At 32.8% G+C, this 13,802-nt stretch overlaps 1 protein-coding gene across 1 annotated transcript in view; it reads left to right on the top strand.

The window, feature by feature from the left end:
• The first annotated feature begins 610 nt into the window (after positions 1 to 610).
• dati (zinc finger protein datilografo) overlaps positions 611 to 13,802 on the top strand; it is a 211,583-nt gene continuing 198,391 nt past the window's right edge. The window contains exons 1-2 of the mRNA XM_074122726.1: positions 611 to 778; positions 1,002 to 2,740. The gene's annotated coding sequence lies outside the window, so the exon portion shown is untranslated. The remainder of the gene's footprint in view (positions 779 to 1,001; positions 2,741 to 13,802) is intronic.

Here is a 13,802-nt window from a genome sequence, read left to right as displayed (position 1 = left end):
GCTTAGCTATGCATTTTACATGAACCTGTTTTTACTCCTTTGCATATACACAGCTCATATGCATTTTGCGAATTTATTTGAATGTTTTAATTCAATTAAAAAAATTTTTCTTCATATAATAAAGCTGTAGTGATGGGTGGGAGTAGTGGCTAGAGTTCAGGGGCTAGGATGGTGTTCATTTTGGGAGGCTTTAGATTTATTACTATTTTTGTTTTTTATTTATATTTTTTCTTTTTGGTTTATTTTTTCATCCCTCTTTCACAATTATATTTTACAGGGTTAAACAATTTTTGGCACGGAGTGTGGTATGGGTGAGCGATGAAGGCAAGGGTAGTTACGTGGGTGGTCGTGGGGGGGGGGGGGGGGGGTGGAGTGGAAGGGAAGGTTGGCTATGCACCCCCCAAAACTTGTAGGGGGGGAGTTGGAAAAATTTGCGCAAACCGGTCCGGGCAAAGAGTGGGGGTTGATTTCGCAAGGGTGTGTGCGTGTGTTGCCGGGCAAAGGGATGTGCAAACAACAGGGCAAGGGGGGTGGAAGGGGGAAGAGGTAGGTTTTGTGTCGGGGACCGCCAGGGGGCGGGCGCTTTATAGATGCGCTCGGTAGGGGACGCGCGAAATCGGTCGGCTGTAGCGCTAGTAGCTAGAAATCTGCACGAGAGTGCACTGGGCAGTTGTTAGTTGCAGTGAGGACAACAGGTCTGTGTAGAGGGAAAACTGCATCGTCACCTGCCGTCAGTTTTTGAGAGATCGCTCGTCCCGCTCCAGTCAGCAAGACTCCGGTAGGCAGTGGTGTTTTCTTTTTTTTTCTCTCTCTTTTTTTTTTTTTGTTTTAAAGTCATCTTAAGACAAAAAAATTAAAATCATTTTTCAAAAAAAAATAATTGTACGGGGTGTTGTTTAAATTTTTGATTGTTTTGTTTTGTTTTAAATGATAAATTTCCGGGGGGGTTAATTAGAAGATGATGAGTGGTCAGATAAAAGAGTGTGTTCCTCCTGTTGCAGGTGTGATGGAGGGGGTCGACCACTGAAGTGCGGACCACTGCCGCAGGCAACGCTTCTCGCGCCGCGAATCCAGTGTTCGTTCAAAATAAAAGAAAAAGAAAAACCCAAAACATAAACCATAAAGGACAATCTCATTCTATCAGAAGACAATTTTTTTTTTTTTTTTTTTTTTTTTTAATTTCATTTTTCAAAGACTCTTGAAGTGTGTTTTTTAAATTGTGACATGATGACCGGTCCGGGACAGATGTAGGGTGCAAAAAAAAAAAACCCAAAATTCCGCGCCCAAAAAACCCAAAACGAACTGGATAGTCACACGGGACCCCACTAAAGTTAGAGGTTCCGTGCGACTTTAGGCCGAACAAGGCCTTAATCATCTTCCCATGCTCTAGTCTACATTTGAAAGACCCCTTACAGGCTCCATTCCCTCTCCCAGTTACAATCCTACCCTAGCCATACCACAAGCATTACAACACGGGCCCGTTACCGAGACGATCATAAACTTTCCAAAAACGGTTATCCTTCCACAAAGATTCAAAAAATAAAACTTCCAAAAAAGTATATATATAACTACTAATTTTATATATTATTAATCAAAAAAAAAAAAGAACCCCAAATTATTTAAAAAATTTTAAAAAGAAAAGAAAATTTATATTATAATAATAATAAAGAAAACAAAAAAGAAACTAAAAGAAAAATTTTGTTGAAATTCCAAAAAAAAAGAAGTAAGACCTCAACGAAAAACTAAATTTTTTTAAAGAAATTATTAAGCAAAATTCTAAATCTGGAACTATTTATATAAAAACAAAAAGTAATTGTTTCGACGGGTATACAAGAGCCGTTCTATTGACTCAAAAATAACTCCCCCCCCCCCCAAAAAAAATACAATAAAATTGTAGAACGTGCCCTTGGTTTTTATTTTAAATCAAAAAAAACAAAAAATTGTGATCTTTTTAGGTGAAAATTTATAAAAATTGTTCGGTAAAGTTTTGTCAAAAAAGATATTCCTCATGTGCCTATTATTATTATTATATTTTAGAAGAGGGACTATTTGTTATTCGTGGACATTTTGAATAATTTGTTGACTAAAAAGAAGTAAAAAAAAATTTCATTTTTATATATAATTAAAAAATTTTTTTAAAAAAAAAGAAAAAAATAATATATATTGTGATTATTTTTCTCATTTCGCTATTTCTCTTTATATCCTAGACGTCCAAAAATCGTCATAAAAGAAAATTCTCTTTCATTTTTCTCTTTTGTTTAAAATATCGTCTGATAGTAATTCGTGGCCTATTAAAAACCTTTATTAAAAAAACACAAAGAAATGTAAATTTTATATCTTGTGGAGAGAAATTCCAAGTGTATTTAAGGATTTGTAACCAACAACTTAAAAGAATACAAATTATATTGATAGGGCTTAAGGTTATATTAAACAAGAAAAAAAAAAAGATATAATTTTTAGTCGTTAGTTAGTTTTTATTGTTTATAAACGGTCGAAAAAAAACTTGTGATACAAAATGGTTGTGATATTTTTCTAAGAAAGACTGGGTTTTATTATTATTAATAATTATTATTAATCAAAAAAAAAAGAAGAAAATTAATTAAATTTGACGGACAATTATAAACGACTCAACGACGAAATAAATAATTTTGGAGATCTGTTACACAAGACAGCCTCAGAAAAAAAAAAAATACATTTCATCCCAACAATATTCTTTGAGGACATCTTCAATATTATTTAGGTAAGAGATCTTTAGTTTTATTATATTCTTTTTTCCTATTCACATAACCATTTATCTGTGCATTTAACATATCAACAGGCTGCCAATGGATTTAGTAACAGGTATTTCCTTTAAAAGCATTCAAATTTCTGTAAAATTGTCTCCTTTTTCTTTATATCTATTATATACATATATTTGTTTGTATTATTTCTATGTTCCGCCAATTTTTTCGCCCCAATCTCTGTCCTGAAGTTGGTAATCGTTTTATCACCAGAAACTTCCATTTTTCTTCCATATTACGATGTGTTTTTCCCGGCTAAAACGAATGAACTTGCTATTAGTATCAAAACTTGAATGTTTAATGTGCGTATCGCTTGTTGGTTCAACAATATGTCTACAAATAATTTGTAGGATACACTTCTCTTATGTACAAAAACAAACAATGACTGAAATTAGATATACAAAATTGAATAAATAACTCATATTAGATTGCTGAAAACTATAAGGAACAAGTTATTATTTAATTTTGGTTTATAGGTACGCGGCAAACCTGAATCGCCATGCCTATCTATCCGTGTTAGGGACTTCTAATTTTGTTCCTGAATAAGTTTCTCATTAAAGTTTTAAATAAACTATTATCTATTAACATTTTACTTGAAATTATATTCCTTATCAGGGCTTAAAACTTGCAGCACGATGAGAGCGTTCAAGTCTTTTCAAACTGTTCGCTAGTCATTTAAATTGCACTTATTAAACCTGAAAAATCGTTTTTATATTAACTTATTTCTTTACTGATTTAATTTGTTTCTAAAAAAAACTATAAAATAATTAATTTAATAAATGGATTGGTAAAAATGTAAACAAATTCTATCTTTCTGTAAACAATAAATGTTCTAATAAAAAATTTGATTAAATAAATTAAAAATTAATTCAGATTTTTTGAATGAATTATCTCGAAGCAGCACACTAAAAAAGCGCTTCAATTTTAATTGTAAATTTAGAATTGAAATGCGGTTTAATTGAAAATTGCGGCACTTTAAAAGAATCGGCAATCAAAAGATTTCCTTTATATAAAACTGCCTTACCATTGCTAACATCTTGTTGATGCTACCTCAGGGTTGATGGTTTCAAGAAGGTGTTTCTTCTTTGAGCTTATCCATTCTTTGGAAGCTGTTTAAGCATGGCCTAGTAAAACGTGTTGTTTTCATCTAAAAAGCCTTTTTGTAGATCCTCTTAAAATAAAATAAATCAACTGAATTAATATTTATTTGAATGACATTTAAACTAAACTAAACTTAAAAATCAAAAGTAGCTTAATTAACAAAATAAATAAGTTTAAAACAAAACAAAAATTGAGCGGAATTATCTAAATAGGAAACAGTCTCTTAAATTAATTAAAAACGGATGTTAATTTGCAAACAAAAAAAAAAGCCTTAAAAAATGTATACATATTCCGACATCCCGTATAGTCAACAATTGCAGGATAATTCGGCTCCCCTTTGGTTTTTCATTTTACTACACCATTACTGCATTTAATTTAGCAACTCTCATTACACTGTGCGGTAAAAATCATCCCCAGCATCATTTCTTTGGTTTGAAGTTAGTTATTGAAGTATTTCAATAAAAAATATCTTTTTTTTTTTAAAGATTTTTAATCACATTGCACATAAATTTATGACACCTTTTTTTTGTAATACTCGGCTCGCAACCGTACAAATGGATAAATTGAATGTAAATGTCTATTTCGTATGACATTTAACTGCAGAAAAGTTTACATTTTAAAAACGGACAATAGAACTCTCAACTCACGACTTTAAACATAATGTTGTAGTTTTTCAAACGATAATAATTCTTTATTGTTTTATTGTAAACATTTTTTTACTTAGTCTTTACCAAGTTTACAAAAGAATCATAATAAATAACTGGCCAGTTTGTAAATATTAATGGTATTGTTTTAAAACAGCCCGTTTTAGCGAGATTTGTATAGTTATTGTTATTTTTACTAGTTATGGTTTAGTTATTCTTACCGATTTTGATATCTTGCATGCACGGCTGATTACTTAATTCAATCTTAGAGCTGCATTCTTATCTTCATTCTGGTTGATTTGTCTTATCAAATTCAGGAAACTTTTTCCATCAGATTTAAGCCGAGTTTTCCTTACAAAGCTTTTACCGGATGTATCTCAAAAGTCAATTGATGGTAAAGCCAGAAGAAACATTTTCCGCCCATTCGGTTTATATATTTCAATTGCTTTTAAAATAATTTCTTCAATTTTCAAACTTTTGGACATAACACCTATATGATCAAGATAAGTGATAGATTTGTTTTTTGTTAAATTTTTTATTAATTCTCTGTACGCTTTTGCTCATTAAAGTGAATCTAAAATTTGATCCTAAAATGCATAGTTTTATATTAAATTAAACAGTTTTGTATTTAGTCTTTTGAATTTGTCGCCTTTTGCTGAAAATTTTGATTAAAAAAAATATAAATTATTTAATACTTAATCTATTTGTAAAGATTCTTGACTCCTCCTAGGAGCACACTGTAAAATATCTTAATTAAAACTTAGTGTACTTTTGCAAAAAAAAACAAAAAAAAAACTTATAATTTTTGTGTTTCAATTGGTGCTAACTTTTTTAAAAAATATTTTTTAAAAAAAATCTCAAATCCGGACCAGTAAAGTGAGACAACCCGTTGTATATTACAGGGGTACCATTTGAGAAACGATTATCCTAAAAGATATATAGTGGGGGCGCTCCTTTTATATTTCTTATAGAATTACTAACATTATTTCAAGACCGGTCTTCTACAATAGAATACACCATACACAGACATACAAAAGTATAGGGTGAAGGTACACTCCCCCAAAAGAGATTTCATTCTAGAATAAAGGAAGTAGTCTTTTGTAAATAACAGGATAGCCAACCTGTTTTATTTGAGCGTTATTTGGTAGGCATAGTTTATTTTTAGTTTTTAAACGTTTTACTAGTTTTTCGTAGAATATTATTTTAGTTTAAAATCATCGTTAAAACGGAAACAATTGATTAGAGAATTTAAAACAAAAAAGAAAATGAAACACAGCGTTGAATTTTTTCTTTTACGTTTTCAAACTTTTAAAAATGTCTACGGTGGTATTCTCTTTATTCTGCCGCCTACAAGATAGTATTTACCCAAACAGAAAACAAAGGATAACACTGTACCGACTTGAACCGAGGATTTCCGGTATGCGTCTTGTCGCTAAAACATTCTGTTTTGTAAAAAACGGAAACAAAAACGAAAATAAACGTTAATCGATAGCCAATATTGTTAGTAATAATCGTATTTTTAAAAGAAGTGCAACTTAATTTCCAACGTGTTCTTATAATTTTCGGCTGCATTTAGTACACTTAATTATTACCAATTCTGTGTGAAGAGGTGCAATTATTCGATAGTTATTTCACTATCGTTGCTGGCAACAATTTTTTTCCCCATTATATTGGTTGTTTTACTGAACTAAAAGTAATTATTTAAATACAACTTAATATAAAGATAACCAGTCCTTTCTATGTAAAGAGGTTTCTGAAAACAGAATAAAAATTGGCGCGCCATATTTAGGCTTAGTTAGATCTTATACTCACAAAGTTACGTCAGATTTATACTTTATGCTTTCTACGTCTAAAATAATTAATTTTTCTGAACTGAATACAAGTAATATTTAAAAATAATCACATTTTTCTTTGTTTCATTGACGTAGGTTTAAAAAAGTAAAATACTTGTTGATTGTGGCGATAATAGCTATCGATTTTATTCGCATTCAATATTGACCCTTTTTTTTAATGGCTAGTATACTAGATCAGGGATGAAAGAGTGTATTTGTAGTAAATACGTATATTTTTTGCGTATGTTTTAGTTGTTGTTTAGCGACCACTTGTCTGTAAATACGATGGAATTTTCCATTCATACAAATAGTAAAACCAACATTTCCAATGGGCTATACGCTTAGGGCGGGCAAATGAGTGAAAGAGTTTTCATCATTTGTGTGTGAGTGTGTGTATGTATTTATGTGGAAGAGTGGCCGCCGCGCAATGTTTTTTAAAACCCCGCGAGAAAATTTCATTATCTCACTTTTTATTGGGTCAACACTTGTTTTCCCGCACATTACCACTCTCGCCTTCACCATCTCGCTCTTTCATTATCATTTATCTGCGTTCACTTTTTGCCGCTTTCCCCCCCCCCCTTTTTAGCGGGAGTATTGGAATTTTTATTGCGAATTCATTGGTGGTTTTTCCTTTTGCTCTTTTTTTTATGGTCAATATTTTTATCTCCTCTCTGCATTTTATTTGATCGCCTGTTTGGAATAATTAATCGGCTGAATAGTTAATTTTCATCTATTCTATTAACTGCTCTTTGATTTTTTTAAAATTTTTTTGAATCGTTTAGTAAATAGTATATTTTTTCATTTTTGATGGCCCTCCAAATTTGAGGATATAGCCTTGCCGTTTCTTCTTCTTCTTGATGAAAATCTATTGTTATTAATATTGATTAAACCGGAAGTTAGATTCGGAACATATATCCAGCTCCAGCATCCATTAAAGAAACGTGCACATATTTTTTTAAAAAAATTACTGCTGCCTCAATAACGCAACTCAAATCTCTCTCTATAGCCACATTATTGCAAAGGCTCCTAAAATTGTTTAAATTGTTCATTCATTATCTTAGACCAAGAATCAGCGTACAGAAGAGAGAAAAATGGATAATGGTTAACTCTTGTTACAATTCAACTCAAATAACTCGATGGCTTTAACACAGAATACTCCAAAAAAAAATAGTTAATGTTTGAAGCTTGTAGCCGTGAATGGATTCACTTGAAAACATGGACAACGTCTTACCTCGTTTCTGTTTTCTTAAGTTTCTAAATTTTGTCGATTTAATCTTTGGGAATTATTGAAAATCACTGAAAATAGCGGTTTTTTTACGAAGCAAACTAATATTTTATTTTGCGTTCAAATGATCGAACCGGAAATGTTTATTGCAACTTAAAATAAGCATGTATTGAATTCTTCGTGACCAATAATAATAATTCTTTATTAAACCGATATATACCTACAGTATTAATACAAAAAAAAGATAAGTGTAATCAAAGACGTGGAAAACCGTCTGCCCTAGACTGATTATTTTTAAATTAAAATGAAAATGAAAATGAAAAAAAATTAAAGGAAATAAGCTACTGATATAATTTTCATTTTCCGGAAAAAAGAAAAACTAGATACAAATGATTTTAATTACAATTCAACTGTCCACTCTGCTAATATCTTCCAATTTCAGAACTTTATTATTTATATAAATCTGAAAGATTTTTTTTCTCTCTTTTTAGGAGCAATCATTTTTGAGTAATCACAGTTTGGATGTTAATTACAATCATTCAATAGATCAATCGGCCGGTATTCTCTTATTAAATTGAGCGTTTAGCCATGAAAGGGCAGACATTCTTTTTAGATTGAAAGGTTATGGGTATAATTTAGCGCTAATCTCAAATTTTGAGCAGCCATTTGGAGCTCTCGCAAAAGTAGACCTGCAGAGGTCGTCACTGACCATTCTGTAAGGAGCAGTATGGTTGTAGAGAAGTAAATACTAAGTAGCTTGTACTCACTCTATAACAGAGATTCCCAATCTTATTCGGTTTGCGGTTCCCAAAATAATCGGATTTTTTCCGCGGCGCCCTTAATACATAAGATTTTTTCTAAATTTTTGACTTTCTTGAAAAATTAGAAAACTTTCCTTTTCAAAAGCGATTTCCCATTTAATAGTGAAAAATTAAAAACAGATACTTACTATTTTCCTTGGGATAATATAAAATATCTAATTTCATCTGTTTCTGTAATATCCATATCGAGTATATCCACAACCACCATGTGGTTAGGTTGGTTGAAAAATAAATTAAACACGAATTTTAAATTCACAAACAATTTATTGAACGTCCCTTGATGATTAACATTATTTAAATTATTAATGGGATGGATGGGCTTGATGTTCACTACACAGCTTCTCAAATCTCGGAATAAAATTGGATATAAAATTCGAGAATTGGAAATTCCAAGAAAATTGCCGAATTGTTTAATTTAATTTTTTCGCGGCGCCCTTATGACGGCACCGCGGCGCTCCGGGGAGCCGCGGCGCGCACTTTGGGAATCACTGCTCTATAACATTGCAACTAAAAAAAAACTTACTTTAAAGTGACTGCACACACTCTAATGGTGCTGTAATAGTTTATTTAGCGCCTTAAACGCTGAATTGAGCGCATAAAAGTGTTTCCAAGTACAAGCTACGTATTAAAGCAACGCGCTAGTTTTTTTTTTTTTAATGACGCCAAAAATTCAACGCGCCCAACATGTGACGTCAAAAATCAAGACTCCCTTTGTTCGTCTAACCCACAAAAGTATTTTCAACGTTTTCCTGTAAATGGAAGAAAATTATTATTTATACCTAAAGTTGTGGTGACTAAGTAATTTTACTCGTCTATTGGGGGGGGGGGGGGTTGACTGTTTTAATAAAAAGGGCGCGTATCTTGGAAGCCCTTTTAAATCGAATCAGCTGAGGAGAATCCTCATTAAGATGGCAGCTAAAGGAGGGTTGACTAAACAAGTAAAGTGATCGCCTATTTTTTTGTAATTGCGGCGCTTAACGACCAATTACTAACTAGGCATAGTGAACGGTTGGCGGAAGTTCATATACTTTACTACTAACTGTTTCCGTACGAATAAAACTTACACGGGGCACTCGATCTGGTAATCATCCCCTTACTGATTCCGTCCAAAAATTCAATAAATGTTTTGCCCAAAGTAATAAAAATAAAAAGTGCCCAATTCCTTCGAGTCAATTTTTTGATTGGTTGGAATTGTTTTAATTAAATTTTTGTTTCCTGTTTTTTTTTGTGTATTTATTTTTATTAAATTGGATATTTTTTCCCCCCTATAGAATGGAATTCCCTATTGCCTTGATCCATTTCACTGGATTACCTGGATGTAGTACGTGTATATTTATAGAATGTACTTCGTTTATTTCCCTTGTATTTTTCATTTTAAAAAAATTGCAACTTGCTGTCGTTTTTTTTTGCGCGCGCGTATAAATATGGAGGGGGCCCGTGATAGAATAATGTATTTTTTGGCAGTTCAATCAAAACAGAGCTTTTATGATGGAGAAAGAGAAAGGTGGAAGCAATATATATTTTTTCATGAAAAATAAACTTTTTCATCCAGTCCAAACTCAATGGGAAAATAAAAAAAATAAAAAAACAAGGTTGGCAAAAGCTGGCTTCCGTTTAGTTTTTTTTTTTCCTTCAATTTTAGTTTGCCCCCCCCTAGAGAGGGTTTTATTTATTTTCAATTTTTTTGTATTTTCTTGTAAAACCTCCCCCCCCCGTAACTCGCCAGCCATTTCTGGCCTGAGGGCGGCCTCAATCAATAGCTCAACTATCAGGCGTTGCTGGCTGTACAATGATGGAGACAAAAAGGGGTGCCCCAATACAGGGGGGGGCCAATATACACTTCCCCTCCCCCCATACAGCTTTTGTTCCTCTGAAAATATATCTTTCGCATATAGATATATATATTTTTTTAAATAAATATTTTTTTTTATTATTATTTATTTTTTGCAAAAATTTATTTTAATCTTTAGAAATGTCGTAACTAAGAGGATGTATTTAGCTTTTGTTTATTCGTATAAGTTAGAAGAGGGGAAGGGTTGTTCAGGGTTGTGTTCTATATACAGGGTGTGGCTCGTTGGGTGATTGGTCCCCACCGGCTAGGTCCTATGCTATTGGTCAGCTATAGTCCCCTCTTCGGTGACCAGGGTATACGCACAACATAGACCGCCCACCCGCCATTTTGTCCAATGCCACCCCCTCATCGCCTGCCTTCGAGTGCTGCCGCCTTGCCGCTCCCAAACTGCCGCCCACTAGTGTGTGCTTGTATAGCTCTTTATACAAGTAAAGTGCGGCGCACGTCTGTGTGTGTGTGTGTGTGTGTGTATGTGCATGTTTAAGTAGTGCACACCACACCAACAATTGCATATAAATCACAATTATTAACCTCCCCGGACGGAGCCCACCTAAAGCGAGAGCACCCGGTTTTGTGTGTGGGGTAGAAGGGAGGAAATTTGTCGTATATATATATATAAATTGGGGGAGAACCTGGAGAATACATTTCCTCCTCAGCATCCATATCGGCTTCCTCATGGTAGTACCAAGAGAGAAAGAGAGATGTTGGCCGAAAGGGTAATTTGGGGAGCTCTATCTCTCCTCTCTCTTACACACTTACCATCTCATCAAACTGCTCCTCCAATTTAGTCATTCCTGTTCTAGCTTTAAAGGGACTCCCCCTTCCAAAAAAAAAAAAATCTTAATTCGCTCCTGTGTATCTTCCTCTTCCTCCAGACTTCTCTGTTATACGGAATCCCAATAAAGTAGACACATCCTATTGTGAATTTGATTGATTTGCCCAGACGAAAATGGAGTCCACGCACTTTCTTGCAGTACTCACAAACCAACATACACTTACAAACAAACTCTAAATATGTTAGTGCTGATTACTGTTCTATTATAGATATATATATATATATATATCTATATATAAAAGGACCCGACAATAATAATCTCTTAATGTATTAAAGTATCCCAACTGTATGCAACAAAACACACAGGGAAAACCTCACTTTACTCACACATAATATGCATGTACAAACATGCATTTCTCATAAAGACAAGCAGATGCACAAACAAGTTCCACATATAGAAGTGCAATATGCAATGAAATAATAACCACAGGGCCCATGTTAGCTTAGGTTCTATGATGATTTCATTACGTCTAACGTTATCCATTATCCAAATTAGCAACCGTATTTGTAAGTTTATTTTTTTGTGTTCAGGTTATGTTCTGGGTCTGTAGCACTCAAAAATGATGAATGAAAAAACAGGTGGACATTCTCAATTACTTCTTTTTCCCGCAATTTACTTAATTAAAAGAGTTAGTTGACTCTAATATTAAATTTAGATTATTATAATATTAAGATATAATTATTGAATTTCGAGTCCAGCTGGCTGATCTTAGATTTATTCTTCCTAGAATAATCTGTAGTTCAAATGATAGTGTTATCTGAAACGAGAGAAATAGCTAATCGTCTTATTAGGGACCGATATTAAGAATAGTTTAAAGGAATGATTTTTAGAAAAGAAACTATCAATTCTTAAAGACGTTCGGGTCATACTCAAAATGACTAACGACACTCTTCACAACGACCTCAACATTCCATTCGAGGCCAAGACGAAATATCGCCAGTACTATAATGCTCTCTCTACTTGCTTCAATCCTCTCGTACTGGTCTCTTGCCTCCTCTGACATCCTCTGAGTGAATCGCCGATGGCCACGCGATTTCCTTGCAGTCTGAAGATTATAAACATCATTCATATCCTGTAAAGAGTGTTATCGCTGGGTAGTTTCTCTTCTCCTGCTCATCACGCATCCATTTATCGTATATATTCCTATTTACTTATTTTATATATTATACAGGTTGTAAATAACTAAGTATACGTATTTAAAAAGAAAAAAGAAATGTATTTTAATTGATTTTGTCAAAATTTTATATCCAAAACCAGCCATTAATTTAGGCTATTAAGTAAACCTCATAAGTTTTTAGTTAAAATATAATTGGGTTCATGCAAAAGTTGAATTAAATATCTTTTGAGATTGGAGTCTCGACCAACGCTTGATGAGCTTAAAACCTGACTCATGATGTTATTTAAACTTAGGCAATAGATCTTGAATCTAAGAACCACATGGTTACACAAAACTGTTGTATTTTAATTAATATTCAATAAACAAAAGGCTGAAATTTTGACGGAATCAGTTGAATGAGTTAATTAATTTGAATAATTAGTATTTAAATGACGTAACTCTTAGTACACTGAGTATCAGTTCTGGATGGTCCGAAATATCTTAAAGAATTCAGGTATTAGTCTAAAAATAGCTCTTACATCATTCCAAAAACTGAAGTTATTTTTGTTCATTCTACGTCTAAACTTCATTGAGAATTTTAACAACCTGTATCATCCAGGAACTTTGTTGTCCCAAACTCTTCGAAACTTTTCTTCTTTATGAATTCTGTTCTTTGGTTCTTTATTTATTGTTCTTCCATCTAAATTCTTTCTTAGGACAAGGGTTTTCTTCTTCAGAAGTACCATTTCTAGTAGATATTGATATCTTCGCAGGCTATAATTGAAGTTAACATAATTGTTCCAGAACAATTTATAGAATTGTAAGGGTCATGTGATTCTAATCTCCTGGAGCCTGATGAACGTCATGGAAGTGGCGATCAATTTAGATCTATTTCTCTTCCTGTAATTCTTATTTTGATGTCCTGAACCTTAACTAATTTGGATAATTGGAACAATCTTTAGACTTTCTTATGGTTTATGCATTTTTTTTGCATCAAATAACCATAACTTTATTCTTTAGTGCAATAAGTTCTTCAAAAAGCCCACATCCCTATCACAAATAGACTTCTAACGATGTCTAAACCTTTCAATCGCATTAAATTAAACTAGACCTTCAGTTCGAATTTAGGGCTCCAAGACTACAGTAATTAGCAGTGTCATATTCTCACTTCCGGTTTTTTCCCCAATTTGAATTCTAGCAATGCTTTCAACGCTTCTTTATATTATATTGTATGAAACCGAACTTAATAATGAATCGGAACTTTAGAATAAGTGTTCTCTGAGTTGCTGGTATCTAAGAATACCAAAAAATAATAATCAGTTTTGGTGAAAAATACTGGCAGATAAAAGTTATCGGCGTTTGGCGTGGGTGAAATGAAGTAGGAAGTCGTTAAAACCATTGACGAGAGAATTTTGAAAAGTTAAAAAAATAGCATCAGTAGAATTTTACTTCCGGACAATAAATTTTGGCCCAAACTTTCGTATCATCTAAAATGAATTTCAAATTTGGGTTTTTTTTTTAATTAAAACTGTCCGGTAGGACAGTTGTATAAGGGTTGACCATCAAAAACTGCACGAAAAAGTGTAACGTTGAAAAACACCCAACTTTGACAATT

The sequence above is a fragment of the Rhodnius prolixus genome, unplaced genomic scaffold, assembly GCF_049639745.1.
Source record: "Rhodnius prolixus isolate KJV_2025 unplaced genomic scaffold, Rpr scaffold_8, whole genome shotgun sequence".
In the NCBI taxonomy this organism is placed as follows: domain Eukaryota; kingdom Metazoa; phylum Arthropoda; class Insecta; order Hemiptera; family Reduviidae; genus Rhodnius; species Rhodnius prolixus.
The sequence above is the reverse complement of the archived record's forward strand: the minus strand, read 5'-3'. Positions and strand labels throughout refer to the sequence as shown.